Genomic DNA, 21788 nt, shown 5'->3' with positions numbered 1-21788 from the left:
TTATTTTAAAATAAATTTCAGAGTGATTAGTTCAGCAAAGCCTAAAAAGGCTTGTGAATATGAGCAACATAATCTACTCTTTGTCTTTTTTTGCGGGGGGAAGGAGCTAACTTTAAATTTTCACACAGGGCATACATGTTCTAATCTTGTGTGCTAGATATTGATTCTGAAGGTAGGTAGTAAAAATGAAGACATAAGTTTAATTTCAAGTTTGATTCCTTGTGAATAAAAAGGAAGCATTGACCAGGGTGTTTTCCTTCAGCTTTAATTGTCTCTGATGCAGGATTCACACAAATGAAAACTCCTACAATTTTCTCATCTCTATACTCCACCTACATTGTTTACCCTCTTAACATAACCATCTACTTCTTATTCTTAATGTGAGATATAATGTAAATTTGGCATTCCAAAATTCCCTAGTAAATAAATTAATTCCACATCTAAAAGTGTGTAGTGTCATTAGAAGCTCTACTTTTTTTTATCACTAAATTTCAATAATATATGCATATATACAATATCTTTAGTGAAATTGCATAAATAATATGGTCTACATGTACAAAAAAGCCTCATTATAATTATGTGTATACCATAAAATTATTATCTAATTATTTGACAGCTTATTTTATGCTTCAGAGAAGGCAGAAATATATTCTAATGAGTTGAAATGTAGGTAGCATTTCCCAGGATATTTCTTCATATGGTTTCTTAGCCCTCAGATATTCACAAACTACCTTGTGATTGTGACTGTAGCTGAAAACCTCCTAAATAACTATTTATTTTATTTTTTTTAAACAATTCAGGACCAATGCTACTACCCACTCATTTTTTTTCCTAAGCATAAACACTCATGAAATCACAAGTTTGACAGGCAGGTTAAAGTAAACCACACTCAAATAAAATTAGACTTAGAACAAATAAATTAAATCTTTGTCCACACATGACCTAAAATTATCTCACACATGGGGAAATAATAAAGGCAGTTTGCATGTGAACTAATTCAGCACATGTTGTTGGGGTTAAGTAACTAGGCTTAGATTCAGACCCTGATGCTCAGTTGTGTCATCTCAATAGTACTGTTTCCTCAGTGGTAAAATGGCCACAGTAAAATTATTAGACAAAATTAAGATAATGTGTATAGAAACTCTGGGTTGTTTCATATAGTGTATGATACAGACATATTTTTATGCTAACTTTTTACTGTTGAGAAGAAATCATTACACAGGTGTTTGTATCTATTGATTTTTCCACAGGAGCATTGCTCCAATATTGGCTGTTCAGTTGAGACTGAAGCCTAGATTATTTGATCCAAATTCAAGCTCCCAGAAAAGTAGCTGAAGCTTCTAAATAGGTCTAAGTCACTTTCTTGAGTGGTTTATTTCCTGGGAGAGTCTAACTTATTCTTTTGAGAATACATTAATCAGTTCAAATTTTGATTCAAATATTTACCAGGTGGATACTGTGCATGAAACAGAAGCTGTGATAAAGAAGCAGGCAGAGCTCATGCCTGGGAGAGTTAACAGATGATGTCCATGGAATTGACAAAGAAGAGAGATCCACAGCCCCACCACAGCTCAGGATGTGGGGCAGGAGTAGAATCTAGATAGGGGATCTGGGAAGTATATGATGGACAACCTTCAGATGCCAGGAATTCTGCAAAACACTATATATGATTTGTCTCATTGAATCCTGACCACATGCCAATAAATTTCCCCTTTTGCAGAAGCAGTAACTGAAAGAGTGAAGGTGAGTGAAAGTTGCTCAGTCATGTCCGACTCTTTGTGACCCCAAGGACTATACAGGCCTTGGAATTCTTCAGGCCAGAATACTGGATTGGGTACCTAGCGGTACCAGGCCAGAATACTGGTGGTTGGAAAGATTTCAGGAGATCTTCCCAACATATGAATTGGCCAGGGTCTCCTGCATTGCAGGCAGATTCTTTACCAACTGAGCTCCCAAGGAAACCCTGAAAAAGGAGGCTTACTGTAATAGCAAAGTGAAGCTTGGTCCCAGATCCAATATTATGACATGTTATTACACTTACACCATTTAAATATCCATTATAGAAGAGAAAAAAGCCGCATGTAGAGGTTTGGAGTTATGATTTTAGTTGTGTTCCATTTCACTTGCTGTTTGCTATTTGAACACTATTTACTAACACATTTCAGTGTGGAGATTCCTTAAAAAATTGCAAATAGAACTACCTTATGACCCAGCAATCCCACTGCTGGGCATACACACCGAGGAAACCAGAATTGAAAGAGACACATGTACCCCAATGTTCATCGCAGCACTGTTTATAATAGCCAGGACATGGAAACAACCTAGATGTCCATCAGCAGATGAATGGATAAGAAAGCTGTGGTACATATACACAATGGAATATTACTCAGCCGTTAAAAAGAATTCATTTGAATCAGTTCTGATGAGATGGATGAAACTGGAGCCGATTATACAGAGTGAAGTAAGCCAGAAAGAAAAACACCAATACAGTATACTAACACATATATATGGAATTTAGGAAGATGGCAATGACAACCCTGTATGCAAGACAGGAAAGAAGACACAGATGTGTATAACGGACTTTTGGACTCAGAGGGAGAGGGAGAGGGTGGGATGATTTGGGAGAATGGGAATTCTAACATGTATACTATCATGTAAGAATTGAATCGCCAGTCCATGTCTGACGTAGGGTGCAGCATGCTTGGGGCTGGTGCATGGGGATGACCCAGAGAGATGTTGTGGGGAGGGAGGTGGGAGGGGGGGTCATGTTTGGGAACGCATGTAAGAATTAAAGATATTAAAATTTAAAAAATAAAAAAAATAAAAATAAAAATAAATAAAGCAAAAAAAATAAAATAAAAAAAATAAAAGTACAAAAAAAAATTAATAGCACATCGGTATCCTATGAGAGTTGGCACATCTTCCAAAATTATTGAAATTCTTCTCCCTGAAGCAGCTTATACATTAGAAGAATGAGTTTATTTCAGTGCTGAGTGATTATATTTCTGAATATTTAAGTCATAATTCAAAATAATCAAAATGAATGTTCTAAGTCTGGGCTCAAATAACACACCTTAAATTTCACATTTCCCTGGTCTTATAATTTGATTTTTAAAATTTTAGTTATTTTCTTATTTTAAAAAATTTGTCCCCAGTCTGTTAAAAGCTGGCCCTTTGTACATCTTTATCAGATGGACCAATTCACCTCACCACGGGGGAGGATAACTGCAAGGGCTGGGGACTCTGGTGTAGAGATGATATCTGTCCAGCTTTTGCCAGAGATGTGAAATTTTGAAGTGATGCATGCCATTGTTATGCAGAATGATTTGGGAGATGGAATTGTCTCCGTATTGGCAAAATCTGTTCCATTATAATCTCCTTTTTTCCTCTCCTATTTTAACTGTGGCTGTTGTGGCCTTGAGCAGAGCCAGGCAAGCTTTGGAAAATCTGTCAGGTGAGAAAGTTAGCCCAAAACAGTTCTTCAGCACTCCTGAAACCAAGTCCTAAAGACAGATATGATTAAAATCTACAAAAAATAAAAATGTACTTAAAATGCTATTTTGAGCCTCATTAAACTTGAATTAGTCAACATCTATTTCTGGGGGCAGAATCAGTTTGCATTATTCAGTGGTTCTCTTTGGCCAACTAATATTTGTGTGATCACATTAAGCAACTTGAATCAAAACAAAAATATTCAAAATATGTAATAAGAAAATTCCATTGAAAAAAATGAGAATAAAACTCATTGTAATTGACTCCGGTCCTTTCTGTCTTATGAGGGAATTATATATGCAATTATTGATTTTTTTTTTCTTTCAGGGAATGTGTATGTTAATCACTTGATCGTGTCTGACTCCCTGTGATCCCATGGACTGTAACCCGCCAGGCTCCTTCGTTCATGGGATTTCCCAGGCAAGAATAAGGGAGTGGGTTGCCATTTCCTTCTCCAGAGGATCTTCCTGACTCAGGGATCAAACCCAGGTCTCTCACATAGATTCTTTACCATCTGAGACACAAGGGAAGCATATATTTCAGGAAATGCCATATAGTAAACAAAACAAGCAAACAAAAAACAAACAAACAAAAAAAGCAACGACAATTCTGTGCATAGACAGCCTTTAGTTTGCAGTTTAAAGAGACCACAGTACAACTGACAATAAATTAAGATGATATAGGAAAAATGATGTTTTTATTTTTCACCTAAAAGGGGTCCAAACAGTGCTTATTATTCTTTGCCATCAGGTAAATTCTTCAAAATATGTATCTCTGGCAGATACGTATAAGATGTTCCTAAACTCTTAGATGTACCTGGTAACTCACCCTTTTACTAATTTCATAGTCCTGAACAAAAGTTTGTGTTTGAATCAAGCTGTTGGAACTTCTTGTGGACAGAAGTGAGGTAGTTCTGGGTGAATGTTCTGATTCTCATTATACAATAGTGAAGTGAGCAAGTTTTTCTCAAAAAAGAAAGATAGTAAAATATTTTAGGCCTTGAGGGATATTTGATCTCTATAATAGAGAAAGCAGCCCTACACAATACATGAACATATGGGAGTAGCTCTGCTCCAATAAAGCTTGGGTTTGAAATGAATGTCAGCATCGTGTATACCGGTGGTGGATTCATGTTGATGTATGGCAAAACCAATACAATATTTTAAAGTAATTAGCCTCCAATTAAAATAAATAAAAGTATATAAAAATAAAAGTAAAATAAGTGAATGTCGGGTAAGATTTGTCCTTGGGCTCTGATTTGCTGACCCCTGAGGTAGTGAAATCCCAGGACGAATGAGATGATTCTGGTTCAGGGGGAATATTTCCTGTCAGGTTTTCAGGAGAAGCTGTGTTCTATGTGGCTTTAACCTGTGACCATAAAGCTGTAAGGAGGTAATCAGTGGGCATTTCCAGAAGGCCTGGTCGGATCCTTGGGCCTTTGGTAATGAGAATGGAGTCATTTCATTAATACTGGATAGTGATGCTCATGTCCTTACTCAATATCCTGTCTGAACTGATTTTGTGTATGTGTGTCCATTATAAAAGCAAAATTAGTTTTATTTGCTCAGATAGAGTCACATCTTGGCCCCTTTGCCTCTTGTATCTGCAGTGGATATTTGTGCATTAATGTTTGTAGTCAGAGATGGTTAGGATGTCATCTTGGGGTCTCTTTCACCATTCTCAGACCTCTGTCAAGTAGGCTGAACCTAGTTCCCATTGGCAAGGCTTTGCAGACAAAACCAAATTAAACTGCATTATGAAAAGAGGGCAGGTGTCATCAATTGCTGGGAAAGTGCTCTGGTTTAGAAATGAGGCCTGAAGTTCCTTCCAAGGAGTGAGTTTTGGGTACCTTTGTAGGAACTTCAGTCTCTACTCCCAAACTACTCCCCCTCAGATCTCAGATAAAGAGCTTTCCATTCTTTCTAGGATAGCCAGGCATGGTTATTTCAGTACCTTGGCTGAAATGTTGGAACTTGACTATCTCACTCTCCAGAGTCCTGACCAAAACAGTAAGTGACATGGGATGTAGTGTATGGTACATGCCCCTGCAGACAGCAGTAATCTCAGGAGTCATGTTGGATTGAGACAGTGTCCAAAGTGAGCCAAGAATTTGGGGCCAGGAAATGGAAATGGAAGAAATTCATGGTTGACAGTAGACAGAGTAGTCACAGGAAAGACAACTGCACATATCAAATCAGGAGAGGAATTAATTCTTAACTAGCTGCATGAGTACTGAAACCAATGGCTAAGCGAGTCCAGTGCCTTCCAAGATAAAGAGCATCCATGATTTCACCACCAAAAAGGAATTTATGTATTATTTTCCCTTTTATACAATATATTTGATATATTCTATATCAGAGGTAATAAAGATGATGAATCATAAAATATAAATGTTTTAGGATAACCTCTAGTCTTATTCTTCCGGAAGTTACAGATAATTCAAATTTCCACAAATACTGAAAGGACTAATGTTGGGTTGTTAATTTTTTATTTTTCTCAGTAATGGCATAATAACTATCATAATTTGCATTATAGTTTCAAATAAAAGAATATTCTATTGTCAAAAAATAGAAAAACATTAAGGAAGTTTTTAACTTCGAAATGTTTATAAAATTGAATAAAGATCCTCATTTTACCCAGGAGTGATAAACATTGGAATTTGTCTGTTAACTGATGTTTGGGAATCATTTTTTTAATATAAATTTATTTATTTTAATTGGAAACTAAATACTTTACAATATTGTATTGGTTTTGCCAGAATCATTAACCCTAATTTGAAAACTATTCTGATATTTGAATCTTTGGTAAACTCCTTGGGATATTATATTCTGGTCTCTGTCTGAATTGTTCTAGTTATAGAAAATTGTGTACCACCTGAAATATCTCATAGAGAATTTTTAGAAAGACAAATACCATATGATATCACTTATATGTGGAATGAAATCTAAATACTAGGCTGTAACATTTTGGGGAAAAAATGAAAGAAATTTTGGGCCAACCTAATACAACACAAATCAACATATTGATGAAAGAAAAATAGACTTATCATTATAGAGGACAAAGTTGTGGTTGCCGAGAGGGAGGGAGGTGGGAGACAAATGGACTGGGATTTTAGGATTAGGAGATGCAAGCTATTATATATAGGCTGGATAAACAACAAGGTAGTAACGTATACCATGGGGAACTATATTCTATATCCTATGATAAAGCATAATAAAAAGAATATGGAAAATAATATAAAAATTTGTGTGAATATAAAAATTCTGTGACACAGAATCAGTTTACTGTAGGAAAGAAATTAAATGAAACATTGTAAATCAACATACTTTAATTTTTTTTTTTAAAAAGAGCTTTTCTACTTTTCACTGAAATCTGTCCTTCTATAATCATGCCATTAGTCTTTATCTTACTCTGCTGGACTTTGCATAAGGAAAATAACATGGGGCAGGTGGCTCAAACAACAGAAATTTATTTTCTCAGCTCTAGAAACTAAAAGTTCAAAATCAAGTCAATTCAGTTCTAGCAAGAGCTCTCCTTCTGGCTTGCCAAGGGCAACCTATTACTGTGTTCTAACACGGCCAAGAGAGAGATCCAAACTCTTATAATGGGGTACTAGCTCTAGAGAATTAGTTGTTGTTGTTGTAGTTCAGTCGCTCAGTTGTGTCCGATTCTTTGTGACCCCATGGACTGCAGCTCGCCAGTCCTCCTTGTCCCTCACAATCTCCCAGGGTTTGCCCAAGTCCATGAGATAATTAAAGCCCCATCCTTTTGACCTTATTTAAATCAAGATTGCCAGGAGAAATATTAATAACCACAGATATGCAGATGACACCACACTTATGGCAGAAAGTGAAGAGCCTCTTGATGAAAGTGAAAGAGGAGAGTGAAAAAATCGGCTTAAAACTCAGCATTCAGAAAACTAAGATCATGGCATCTAGTCCCATCACTTCATGGCAAATAGATGCAGAAACAATGGAAACAGTGGCTGACTTTATTTTCTTAGGCTCCAAAATCACTGCAGATGATAATTGCAGCTATGAAATTAAAAGATGCTTACTCCTTGGAAGAAAAGTTATGACCAACATAGATTGCATATTAAAGGGCAGAGACATTGCTTTGCCAACAAATGTTCATATGGTAAAAGCTATGGTTTTCCCAGTAGTCATGAATGGAAGTGAGAGTTCGACTATAAAGAAAGCTGAGCACTGAAAAATTGATGCTTTTGAATTGTGGTGTTGGAAAAGACTCTTGAGAGTCCTTTGGACAGCTAGGAAATCCAACCAGACCATCCTAAAGGAAATCAGTCCTGAATATATTCATTGGAAGGATTGATGCTGAAGCTGAAACTCCAATACTTTTGCCACCTGATGAGAAGAACTGACTAATTGGAAAAGACCATGATGCTGGGAAAAATTGAAGACAGGAGAGGAGAAGGGGATGACAGAGGATGAGAAGGTTGTATGGCATCACAACTAGCGTGTGTGTGCGTGTGTGTGTGTATGTGTGTGTGTGTTCGGTCACACAGTATTGTCTGATTCTTTGTGGCTCCATGGAATATACAGCAGGTTCCCTCTGCATCTTCTTATGTCTTCTGTAATGGCTGGCAGATTCTTTACTATTGCCATCTGTGAAGCTCACTGGCTAGGTTAGTGAATGCCAAAGAAAGTAACTCTTCTTAAAGAAGGGCAGATTTTAAGGGACTTCATTTCCAGTGCATATGTTTTCCTACTCTGATGCCTGTGGGCACTCAGGTACACAAACAAAACAAAGCAACAAGCCTTCATTAATGTAACCCTTTATAGTAAAGGGGCCCAGAGATGTTTTATCTTGAAAATCTAAGATAAAGACAAGGAAGACAAATCTTAGGCAAAACAAACACACTGTAAATTTTTGGACACAATAAATAATACATCCAAAAAATTGCCCTTTCTGGAAAATGTAATTTCAAAGAACATGGCCCTATGATATATTCATACTGTCATACTATTGTATTAAGAACCATACAAATGCAATTTGAAGAAAATGATTTCATGATTTATTCAGAAAATATACTTTGGACCTACTATGTGCCAAGCCCTGTCCAAGACCTTTGGGATAGAAATGCAAATAAAACAATACCTTAATATCAAGGGGAGGACACAGACACAAGAGATTGTGTAAGCAATTCCTATACAGAATAAGGGAAAGATGATTCCCTTGAAGGGTTACAGGAAACAGTCACAGAGTGGAATAATTCGAAGAAACATGTATCCTACAATCCATCTACTCTTAATAGAGCATTAAACATTAAGCTCAACATTCAGAAAATGAAGATCATGGCATCTGGTTCCATCACTACATGGGAAATAGATGGGGAAACAGTGGAAACAGTGTCAGACTTTATTTGGGGGGGGGGCTCCAAAATCACTGCAAGATGGTGATTGCAGCCATGAAATTAAAAGACCCTTACTCCTTGGAAGAAAAGTTATGACCAACCTAGAGAGCATATTCAAAAGCAGAGACATTACTTTGCCAACAAAGCTCCATCTAGTCAAGGGTATGATTTTTTCTGTGGTCATGTATGGATGTGAGAGTTGGACTGTGAAGAAAGCTGAGCACTGAAGAATTGATGCTTTTGAACTGTGGTGTTGGAGAAGACTCTTGAGAGTCTCTTGGACTGCAAGGAGATCCAACCAGTCCATTCTGAAGGAGATCAGCCCTGGGATTTCTTTGGAAGGAATGATGCTAAAGCTGAAACACCAGTACTTTGGCCACCTCATGCGAAGAGTTGACTCGTTGGAAAAGATTCTGATGCTGGGAGGGATTAGGGGCAGGAGGAGAAGGGTACGACAGAGGATGAGATGGCTGGATGGCATTACTGACTCGATGGACATGAGTCTGAGTGAACTCCGGGAGTTGGTGATGGACAGGGAGGCCTGATGTGCTGTGATTCACGGGGTTGCAAAGAGTTGGACACAACTGAGCAACTGAACTGAACTGAAATATTTTTGGCTTATATCCAGAGTCATGATTTTACATTTTAATTACATTTTCTAGATATTTTTCTACTGTATAATAAAAGCAATGACCTCCAAAAACATAAATTCTCACAAATCAAGCAAATATAAAACTTCTCTTGGATTTCAGGAAAACATATCACAAACATGTTGCTTTAATAATTGCATGATTTTCTTTTTCTCCAAAGTTACTTTACTTAAAACACACCCTATTCATAGAAATGTTCTATTCATTGCTTTGAGTACAGAGCATTTTATGTTTCCCTTCCCTTTGCAATTCAGTAGTAGCTATAATTTTAAATGTAAGCTGGACCCACATATGGAAATGACATTTACAGACAGCCAGTGCTTCTATTATATTTCTCCAAATGTTTTCTCAGAAGCCTCTTTGCTTTCTTGAACTTGGAGTCAGATTGACTTTTATACAGCAGTTTCAGGATAGTTAGTACTGTTTTTCTAGGATCATTTCTTGTATTACCTCTGCTTGAGATTGTTTGAACACTTAACACAGTTAGAATATCAAATATCTTGGAAGAAGTCTCAATAATTTGTTTGCTGGATTTGAAAGAATGTAAAAGTGAAAGTCGCTCAATCATGTCCAACTCTTTGAAACCCCATGGATTGTCCATGGATTTCTCCAAGCCAGAATACTGGAGTGGGTAGCCTTTCCCTTCTCCAGGGGATCTTCCCAACTCAGGGATCGAACCCAGGTCTCCCGCATTTCAGGTGAATTCTTTACCAGCTGAGCCACAAGGGAAGCCCAAGAACACTGGAGTGGGTAGCCTACCCCTTCTCCAGGGTACCCTCCTGACCCAGTAATTGAACCGGGGTCTCCCACACTGCAGGCAGGATTTAGTACTGTTTTTTTTAAATCACCGTTTGATTTTTTACAAAAACTTCAACTTCAATGTTTTCAACATCAACTGCTTCAAAGTCGTTCCTTCAAACAACAACTAGGAATGACAACAGGAAAGACTGAAAAGCAGTGTGCACTGCCAACAAAATCTATACTGAAAATCACTAAACATGGAGATAGGAACACAGTCCTAGATCAAATCCTAAATGAATTTTAGTAGAAGTTCGTGAAATGATGTTTAAAGCACAAGAATATATTTTCCATGGTCATAGTAATAGTTATATGAATAACAAAAGAGAAAGAGTCAACATAACTCTTCCTATTGATGTTGGGAGATTTATTTACTCTGAGAAGTAGAGGCTGCCATCAGGAGGATAACAGGTCCTCAGATAAGACCATGTAAAGGCAATCTATTCTATTCATAAATTGAATCAACATCTTGTAATACATATGAAAACATATTTACTTGTGACATTATTTCAAAATATGTGACTAAATGCATGATTTTTAATAAAATTTTGAAATTATAAAAATATGATTATGCTATTAGAACAGAACAACAATGAATTGGAGATTAATTTAATTTTTTGGAAGGGGGGTATGGGGGAAGGAATAGGCATGAATAATCCTAATAAAACACTATAATAATGTGAAAGAATGTATTTTGTTTTCATTTTTCTATTTTAACAGCAGTGTTATCATCGTGCATTCTCATCAGGTTTTCATTGTGAAACTATTCTGAGACTTCATCAGTTTTCCCAGGTGTCTCATTTAATTTGTCATAATTCAAATAATTTCTTTTAAAGTGTCTATCTTGTCACCAACCTTCTGGACCTTCTGTTCAGTTTTTAATATCAAACTCTGCAATATTCACAGTTATCTTTGATTTGTATGTGATTCCCTTTCCAGGTGGCTCAGACAGTAAAGAATCTGCCCATAGTGTCGGAGACCTGAGTTTGATCCATACATCAGGAAAATCCCCTGGAGAAGGTAATGGCAACCCACTCGAGTATTCTTGTCTGGAAAATTCCATGGAACGAGGAGCATGACATGCTACAGTGCATAGGGTCACAAAAAGACAGAAATGACTGAGCAACTAACATACATACTGCATGTGATTATTTGTTTTCAGTATCAATTTATTCAATATTGAAAAGTCTCCCATCTTTGAAAGATATGCAATTTTTCATTTTATAAACAATTTGTAATGAAATGTCCTTGTGTTAACACTTGACATTATTTTGATGTTGATGTGATGGGTTTAACACTGATGTTAAGCTGAGAAATATGCTTAGATGGGAGAGATTTGAAGGCAGTCATTTCATTACCAAATGTTTTTACATTCGGTGAGTCTTCTTCCCTTTGTAACAAATTAGCTGTGACACAGACAAATTATTTAGTATTTCTAAATTTAGTTAGTTTGTTTGTTTTCCAATGGAGATTATAACAGTTCTTACCCTTTAGACTGGTTATAATGAGGAAATTAAGTATTTTCTGTAAATATTTTAATAGGCTTTCTGGCTCAGAGCATGTGTTTTGTACATAGCTATTACTTCATTAGAAGCTACACAAAAATCAGCATCCTTTGATCAAACAATCTTTAGGAATAGAAGCACAATTTATGGAAGATAACTTGGACTGAGAATAACTTAAACTAAACCTTCTTTCTTATTTCTCAAATTTCACAGCAACACATCAAAAAGAAATGTAAGTAACTGTACAACAGCATGAAAAAAGAAGGTATGCCAACACTGAAAATTCATCAAAGAGCAAAGGGATGCAGGATAGTCATACAATATTTCCTAAAATGTATCTTTAGATGTTCTCCCTTCTCCATAAATCCCAAAAAATTTTAGTAGCTGATCAATCTCTTCACTTGCTTTTAACCCCAACCTCTCTTGTCTGTTTTCTGACACACCACACACCCCTTATCCTCTTTCCCTAGCGTTCCAGACTTGTATACACAATTAATTTCCTCTCCTTTCTTATCCACTCAGATTTAGCTTCGAGGCTTTTTCCTGTTCTCTTCACCAATCATATCTTCCCACCAAAGATCAGGAACTAAGCAAGTCCATCAGGAATCCCCTATACAGACCAACAAGGAGAATTCCCTCGGTCCTGCTCTTGTGTCCTTAGCAGCCTTATGAACTTGGGTATCCAGTTTACTGCTCAATTTCTTCACCAATAGATTGAGGAATTTTAACTCCATGATTTCTAAGCTGACCTTGAACTAAAATTTTGTATATGAGTTTCTAATTATATAAACTCCAAATTTAAGAGCAGTTACATGCAGTATACTTGAAAAATGAAAATAAATATTTGATCACTTTTGTCAAGAAGATTCTTGCTCGGTCAGGGGAGGATACAAACCTTGTCATCTACAAAAGTAAAAACAGTTTCTTTCTTTTTCTTCCTCCTGTCAATGGCAAATAAATCTATTCTGGATGAAGTACTGAAGCTAAAGTTTCTTTACCTTCAAAGTATATCACTGTTAGAAAAATCAATCTAGTTAGTCCAAATTAAGCAGCTCTTGGAATTTAATTGAAGAAAGTGTATGTTCATTTTTAAAAAAAGCAACAATAAATATCTATTTTTATTTGTTTAGTCCTGGCAAGTTTTTTTTTTTTTAATTTTTACTGCTTGGGGGTTATTCAAGTGTTCAGAAATAAAGTGGATCATTCAGAAGAGCATCACATAAAAGTAAACAAGATGGTGAAGTCAGAGAATGATGAAAGCAGTCAAGACACAAGAAGAAAAGCCAAAGAAAAACCAGAAAATAAAGACACAGAAAAGAAGATTGCTTTCAATTGGCAATTGCTATAATAATGTAAGGAATACTACTGATACAGTGGAAGAATGAACTAGGAGTAAGAACAAGGGAGAAAAGGGCAGGAATTAGGAAAAAAAAGAGCAAAGGAGAAGGAGAGTGAGTGCTGGGTCAAAGAAACAGTCAGAAATCGTTAAATGTGGGCAGCGCATGCCTGTGGAGTGTGAAGCAGAGACAGCAGTGAACAGACCAACCTTTAGAGGGGAGAGGGAAGCACCCCAGAGCAAGCTAGGTCCTAGCCTCCTGCTCTCATGCCAGGAGTCCCTTGAAGTCAAGGCAGGCCAGGCCACCTTGCAGGAGGTCAGACATTGTGGAGCAGCCCACAGTAACTCACAGGAGGATCCACAGCCTGAAGTTTTTGACACCCCTGTGTGGGAAATGCACCGCATGCTGCACCAGAAACAGAACCTTTAGTGTCTAATCTGCACAGCCACTGCCAGAACAGATTCAGAGAGTTACAGTATTTGCAATGCACTTTGAGAGCTTCCCAGGTGCACAGTGGTAAAGAATCCACCTGCCAATGCAGGAGACACAAGAGATGCATCTTTGATCCCTGAGTTGGGAAGATCCCCTGGTGTAGGAAATGACAATCCACTCCAATATTCTCACTTGGAAAATTCCAAGGACAAATGATCCTGGTGGGCCACAGTCCATGAAGTTGTAAAGAACTGGACATGACTAAATGACTAAGCACACTCACACAGTGTGCTTTGAAGGTGCATTAGTAGAAATAGTGATGAATGTATAGATATGAATTATTTGTAATCTATACCTCAGAGCATTTGACTAATATGTTTAATTGTCATGGTAGATCATATTCCTAAGATTGTAATCTTGTCTCTATCCTTACATTTTCTATCTTTTATTTTCTCTTTTAGTAAGAACTTGTCATATCTCCATCAAGAACTGAAGTCTATTTCTTCTCACATTTAATGTGGGCTGATCTGATGATAGCATTGTGAAAACAACAGAAGTGACATTTTTCTAAATAGTGATATTTGAGGAGCTCAGTAATTAGGAAGGCCTAGCAGCTTCTGCTTTCATGCTCTGAGAAAAGCCGATCACTGTACAAGGAATCCTAAGTAACCTGAGATGGCCATGTTTTATGTGAAAAAAGGCCAAATTAGCCAAATAATAGGTAATGGGGGGGGAATATATATACAAATATATATATATATATATATATAGCTAAGATATACCTCAGCTATACCTATCTACATCTATGTCTAAAGTCTATATCTATATCAATATCAGCATCTATATTTATATCTCTATCTATATCTACATATATATCTATATCTGAGAGACAGAGAAGCCCAGCCATTCCTCTGCTTTTCCAACCATTCTTGCTGAGTTGTAAGACATAATGACTAAGTCTTTTTGGATATTCAAGCCTCTGAAATGGAGCAAAACTAAGCTCTCCTAAGTCCTATAAATATTGTGGAATTGTAAGCAAATAAATGATATCTGTTGTTTTAATGACTGAGTTTTGGGGAAATGATTTATTATGAGTTTGGTTACTTAACACTTCAGAAGTCCTTATCAAAATATATTTTGTCAATTAGCACCCTGGATTTTGCCTCTAATATTTTTAATTAAACAAATAATCATTTTCAGGCTTCTGGTCATTTAGAAAGATTTCATAATTAAGTGCATGAATGTGGTAATCACAGAATAGCTCTCAGTCTGTAGCCCCCTTTGTCATTTTGTCTTCACTTTATAGGATAAGCTGTCACTCGACTGTCCTGCAAAGCTGTTTGCTGCTGAAGACATCAGAATTTAATGCATTAGCCTTAAAATTAACCTTTCATTAAAAATGAATTCAGAGACCTAAGGACATATGGCTCAACAATGTGATGAGGCAACATTTTTATGCTTCTCGGCTGATATATATTTGACAGAATTTAACCTAGGCTTTCTTTCTTTGTAACATAACCCCTGCTGATGTGTGTGTGTGTGTGTGTGTGTGTGTGTGTGTGTTAGTTGCTCAGTCACATCCAACTCTTTACGACTCTTGCAGACTCCTCTGTCCATGGGATTCTCTAGGCAAGAATGCTGGAGTGGACTACCATGACCTCCTCCAGGAAATCTTCCCGACCCAGGGATCAAACTCAGGTCTCCCAAGTTGCAGGCAGATTCTTTACTGTCTGAGCCACAGGGCAGTCCCTGCTGGTGAGGTTGTGGGAAAAAGGCACATAATAGACCACACCTACCACTAGTGACAAGAGTTCGCAAATGCTTACACAAATCTGTAATGGTTAAAAAAGACACTGACTCTCTGGGCAATGCAGTGAGTCTAAGGAAAAAAGAAGTTCAACTAGAGTGGACACCTCTCTCCACTCTGTATTAATAGATTTTTGAGAGGAACACATGAAAGGAAACAGACAAAAGTTAAGATATATTCGAAAAATTTTAAAAATAATACATTTTATATGAGATCCCATGATATATGATCTTGAAAATAAGAGCTTGTAACTCATCAAAGCATTTCTAGCGTGAAACTCTCCTGTTGTCAAAAACTGCATTTCCCTTCACATTTACTAGTAAATCTCATGCCAATTTAATTCTAGTCTACTGAAGTTAATACAATCTAAAAATAAAATTAAATTCAATGTCTTTCTAGTCAACATTTATGGGTCCCTGTAGACTCAGATATCAGCAGGGAAAATTAAAACAAAACAAAACAAAACAAGAAAAGTCCATCATTTCAGGATCATCTATGGTCATGGAATAAGACAGAAGACAAGTGATGACTGCAGTACAAATAAGAAATGCTAAAAGAGACATAAATAAAGGCTGCAAGGAGTCCTATTAAGGGGAAAACAACTCATACCTTGCTGTCAAAAAGCTGCCTGTGGAACCAAGGAAGGGGGACAGGGGCTGCTGTGCATACTACTAGTGGTGGCCTTTGGCTGAAGGGGGCACACATCAAAGGCAGCAGACAGGCTGAGTTTGGATACCACAAATGGGGAACTGCTGGGCTGTGGGAATCTGAAACATGGCAAATGGAGGCACCTAGGAGTGTTTGCAAACCAAGGAACAAAGAGATATTATATCTTAGAAACTCTCCTCTGACAGTCCTGGTGAGACATACTAACTGGAATGCCAATGATTTCTAGAAGGATGTGCTTTTCTGTTTTCAGAGAGTTGGTTTTAAATCCTATGTTTTTTCCTGGAGTCTGATTCCCTCCCTTTGCTTCAACTACAGCACAGAATTGGTCAGAGGCTCCTTGATGGGAATCTCAGGCTGACCTGTCCAGGGCATTTTAGACTCAGGATAAAAGGACAACATCTCTCCCCATCCAATCATTTCCCTTCCAATATTTCCTATCTCAGGGTTGGCTTTCTCAGCTAGCTAATCAGCTCAAAACAGAAGCCTAGCCTTTTTCCTTGATTCCTCTGACAACTTCAGGTGAAATCCAACTGTTAACATGTCTTGATTTTAATCCAAATTTTTTAAAAAATATAAATTTATTTATTTTAATTGGAGGCATTCTCTTCTCTAACTCTTACTTTTTGTTCAAATTGAGACTATAATTGTTTCTTGCCTGAAGAATTTCAGATTTCTGACAAAATTTTGCAAGGATAGCAAAACATAGATGTAAAGCTGTTAAAGATATGGGTCAGTTAAAGATATGGGTCAGTGCACAAAATGGAAAAGCAGTTAGTGTAGAAACAGCATTTGTCTTACTGTAGGGTAGGAGTTTGAACTGGATATGGAACAACAGACTGGTTCCAAATAGGAAAAGAAGTACGTCAAGGGTGTATATTGTCACCCTGCTACTTAAATTATATGCAGAATACATCATGAGAAATGCTGGAAGGAGCACAAGCTGAAATCAAGATTGCCAGGAGAAATATCAATAACCTCAGATATACAGATGACACCACCCTTATGGCAGAAAGTGAAGAGGAACTAAAAAGCCTCTTGATGAAAGTGAAAGAGGAGAGTGAAAAGGTTGGCTTAAAGCTCAACATTCAGAAAACGAAGATCATGGCATCCAGTCCCATCACTTCATGGGAAGTAGATGGGGTAACAGTAGAAACAGTGTCAGACTTTATATTTTTGGGCTCCAAAATCACTGCAGATGGTGACTGCAGCCATGAAATTAAAAGACGCTTACTCCTAGGAAGAAAAGTTATGACCAACCTAAATAGCATATTCAAAAGCAGAGACATTACTTTGCCAACTAAGGTCCGTCTAGTCAAAGTGATGTTTTTTCCAGTAGTCATGTATGGATATGAGATTTGAACTGTGAAGAAAGCTGAGTGCCGAAGAATTGATGCTTTTGAACTGTGGTGTTGGAGAAGACTCTTGAGAGTCCCTTGGACTGCAAGGAGATCCAACCAGTCCATTCTAAAGGAAATCAGTCCTGGGTGTTCTTTGGAAGGAATGATGCTAAAGCTGAAACTCCAGAACTTTGGCCACCTCATGCGAAGTGTTGATTCATTGGAAAAGACTCTGATGCTGGGAGGTACTGGGGGCAGGAGGAGAAGGGGACAACAGAGGATGAGATAGCTGGATGGCATCACGGACTCGATGGACATGAGTCTGAGTGAACTCCGGGAGTTGGTGATGGACAGGGAGGCCTGATGTGCTGCGATTCATGGGGTCGCAGAGTTGGACAAGACTGAGCAACTGAACTGAACTCAACTGAGGCTAAGAGACAGTTTCTACTGTATTACAAAGTGAAAGTCGCTCAGTGGTTTCTGGCTCTTGTGACACCATGGAGTCCATGGCATTCTCCAGGCCGGAATGCTGGAGTGGGTAGCCATTCTTTTGTCCAGGGGATCCTCCCAACTCTGGGCTTCCATATTGCAGATGGATTCTTTACCAGCTGAACACAAGGCAAGCCCAAGAATTCTGGAGTGGGTAGCCTATCACTTCTACAACAGGTCTTTCCCACCCAGGAATGGAACTGCTGTCTCCTACATTGCAGGCAGATTATTTTCCAACTGAGCTATCAGGGAAGCCTACAAAGTGAGGCTCAGTCCACGATGAGATGCCAAATAACAATGGCATGCCCTCATGTGGGAATAAATAAAAAGTGGTTTTTATATATGCAAGTAATAAGAAATAATTTTCATTGGTCAGTGTCTCAAGTTGGTCTGTATCTGATATTTTGTTATTTGAGGCCAGAAGCCACTAATGTTAGAAAAAGGCAGCCAAGGAGTCAAGTGGATGTCCACTAGAATGATCAAATGAATGAATTAATGACTTATAACAATGAATTTTAGAATGTTTCAATGAAACCTTCATGTCTTTATTATTTTGGTTATGTTTGTCAGAGATATGCCTCTTTAAAATGTTCTGTTTACTGTAGAGTGATTCTGTTCTTGACACTGAATGGACAAAAAATGAGGAATGATTAAGCATTAACAGTTGAATGTTTTCATTTTTCTTGATATTTTTCCACTGATGTATTTCAATTTGTTTTTGACTACATTGTATCCATCTAACAAGTGTCTTGGAAGAGGTAAAATAGGTTGACAAACATCCTCTAACAAGTATTATAAACAATTTACTAAAATGTCATTATATCTATAAATTGATAATAAACTGTAACAAGTAATATAAGACATTAAAATGTTCTATAGTAAGAGAAACATGGATAATGTAGGTAATTTTTAAAATTCATTCTTCAGGAATCTATCACAACTTCTAAAATATAATCCTGTCTTTATGTCTTAGACTATCAAGAGTAACTTTCATGGCTAAAATATTTTCATGGCTGATGAGTGACAGGATTTTTTATAAAAGTGTATGTAACTGTGTCAGATTAGCCATTTTATATGCAAATCAACGTTTTGAATACATTGGTCACTATCATGGACTGAATGCTTGTGTTTGCCTCAAATTGCCATGTTGAAATTCTAGACCTCCAATACATTGGTATTAGAGGTGGGGACCTTTGGGAAATGAAGGTGAAGTTCTAATTAATGGAATTAGTGCACTTATGAAAAAGACTCCCTTAGGACTTTTTTATTTTACTGCCAATGTGAGGACCCAGCTAGAAGACACCTGTCTATAAAGCAGGAAGAAGGCGGTCATCAAATGCTAATCAACTTACACTTGGATCTTGAACTTCCCAACCATCATAACTTTGAAAAAATAAATGTTTAAGCCAGTCTATGGTATTTTGTTATGTTATAGTATCCCAAATGGACTAAGTCAGTCCTTGATTCTTGAAAAATTCCAATGTTACATGACAGTACATGCCATCATATATTGTTTTGAATATTAGTGATTGATAACTGTGGGGGAAAAAAGCTAGCATCTTTCTAGAACACATTTCATGTTTATCAGTTTCTGTAGAAAGAGGAAAAAATCCTCTAATAGATTAAAAGTAATATTCATTTACTTGCATAATTATTTTATTTGCTTTTATATTAGCAAAAAGAAGAGTTGGTACTATTGTAACTTGCTCTGGATTCATTAGGGATTATGGTTTGTTGTCCTTAAGCAATTTGGACCCCAAAGCAAGAGTCCATGTACTCAAAAGTGTAAGTAATTAAAGCACTACAAAGAAAAGTGTTTTCCTTCCTCCAGAGAAAGAGAATTTACTTCTAGACCTTAGAAGCTATCACCATTATTGTCATTAAGGGATGCAGAATTCTTCACACTTTTGGCAGAAAATTGAATGGTCTGTTTCAGCCTCTCTTCACATATACTGAGCTCTGTGTGTTTTTGTTAAAGGAAACATTAAACAATCTGTCAGGAAACATTAAACAACATTAAACAACCTGTTAAAGGAAGCATTAAACAACATACACATTGGATTAGACTTTTATCATGTGGAGGGGCTCTGGCCAGTACAGAAGGGCATTATTTTAGAAATTCAGAGGCAGGAGAATAATTGCAGATTAGCACTTATTAGCTAGAGGAATCAACTATTGCTTTCTTCCTTAGTGTTTTATATATCAGGCCTGTTGTTTTTAATTTCTGAGCACTGACAACACACTGAGCTTAAACAATAGCTCATAATCAGAACACAATTTTTACATAATATTAAGAGAGTCTGTACTAAACACAAATTCACAAAATTTGATTTCCTTTTTTATGATTTATCATATGATTTCTCTTTATTACATGGATATATTTTATAGTCTGCTTGTGAAGAGGAACTAAAAAGCCTCTTGATAAAAGTGAAAGAGGAGAGTGAAAAAGTTGGCTTAAAGCTCAACATTCAGAAAACGAAGATCATGGCATTTGGTCCCATCACTTCATCAGAAATAGATGAGGAAACAGTGGAAACAGTGTCAGACTTTATTTTGGGGGGCTCCAAAATCACTGCAGATGGTGATTGCAGCCATGAAATTAAAAGATGCTTACTCCTTGGGAGGAAAGTTATGACCAACCTAGATAGCATATTCAAAAGCAGAGACATTACTTTGCCAACAAAGGTCCGTCTAGTCAAGGCTATGGTTTTTCCAGTAGTCATGTATGGATGTGAGAGTTGAACTGTGAAGAAAGCTGAGTGCCAAAGAATTGATGCTTTTGAACTGTGGTGTTGGAGAAGACTCTTGAGAGTCCCTTGGACTTCAGGGAGATACAACCGGTCCTTCCTAAAAGAAATCAGTCCTGGGTGTTCATTGGAAGGACTGATGGCAAAGCTGAAATTCCTGTCCTTTGGCCACCTCATGTGAAGAGTTGACTCATTGGAAAAGATCCTGATGCTGGGAGGGATTAGGGGCAGGAGGAGAAGGGGACGACAGAGGATGAGATGGATGGATGGCGTCACTGACTCGATGGACGTGAGTCTGAGTGAACTCCGGGAGTTGGTGCTGGACAGGGAGGCCTGGTGTGCTGTGATTTATGGGGTCGCAAAGAGTCGGACACGACTGAGCAACTGAACTGAACTGAACTGTCCAATCATTTAAGTATATATCACATAAACATGTATTTGCACACACACAACAGTTACTATGACACAATAATAGTATAAGAAGAAAATAAAGAAAAATCAATAAGGGACTTACATAAAATCTTTCAAATACAGCATATTGAACAAGGAGGTGAAAAAATGCTTAGAGTTGACTGTTGCTTTTAATTTCAAGGTAACTTTACTGGTCCACACACTGAAGTTCCTCTAAATTTGATTGCAGCAAATGTCCAGTTGCTTTACATCACAGGGCTAATATCAAGTTTTTAGTAAAAGAGTCCTTTAGTATATGCTAATCTTCATAAACAATATTTTAGGGAAAAAGTCTTTATTTTTAATTATTTTTTAAGTATAAATTATTTATTTTAATTGGAGGTTAATTACAATATTGTATTGGTTTTGCCTTACATCAACATGAATCTGCCACAGGTATACACGTATTCCCCATCCTGAACCCCCCCTCTCTCCTCCCTCCCCGTACCATCCCTCTGGGTGAAACTGGAGCCAATTATACAGAGTGAAGTAAGCCAGAAAGAAAAACGTCTTTAGATTATAGTCAACAACAATCCTCTCCGCAACTCTACTTTAACATTCTATTATTCCCTAGATAGTCCAACATTTCTTTCTGTATGTACTAACCAACTGCCAGTAAAAGTAACCCCAAATCATTGCTCTTCTTCTATTCTGTTTGTTCTTACTTGAAGTGATACAGTTTGTTTTCTGTTCTTATTGTT

The sequence above is a fragment of the Ovis canadensis genome, chromosome 9, assembly GCF_042477335.2.
Source record: "Ovis canadensis isolate MfBH-ARS-UI-01 breed Bighorn chromosome 9, ARS-UI_OviCan_v2, whole genome shotgun sequence".
NCBI classification, from domain to species: domain Eukaryota; kingdom Metazoa; phylum Chordata; class Mammalia; order Artiodactyla; family Bovidae; genus Ovis; species Ovis canadensis.
The sequence above is the reverse complement of the archived record's forward strand: the minus strand, read 5'-3'. Positions refer to the sequence as shown.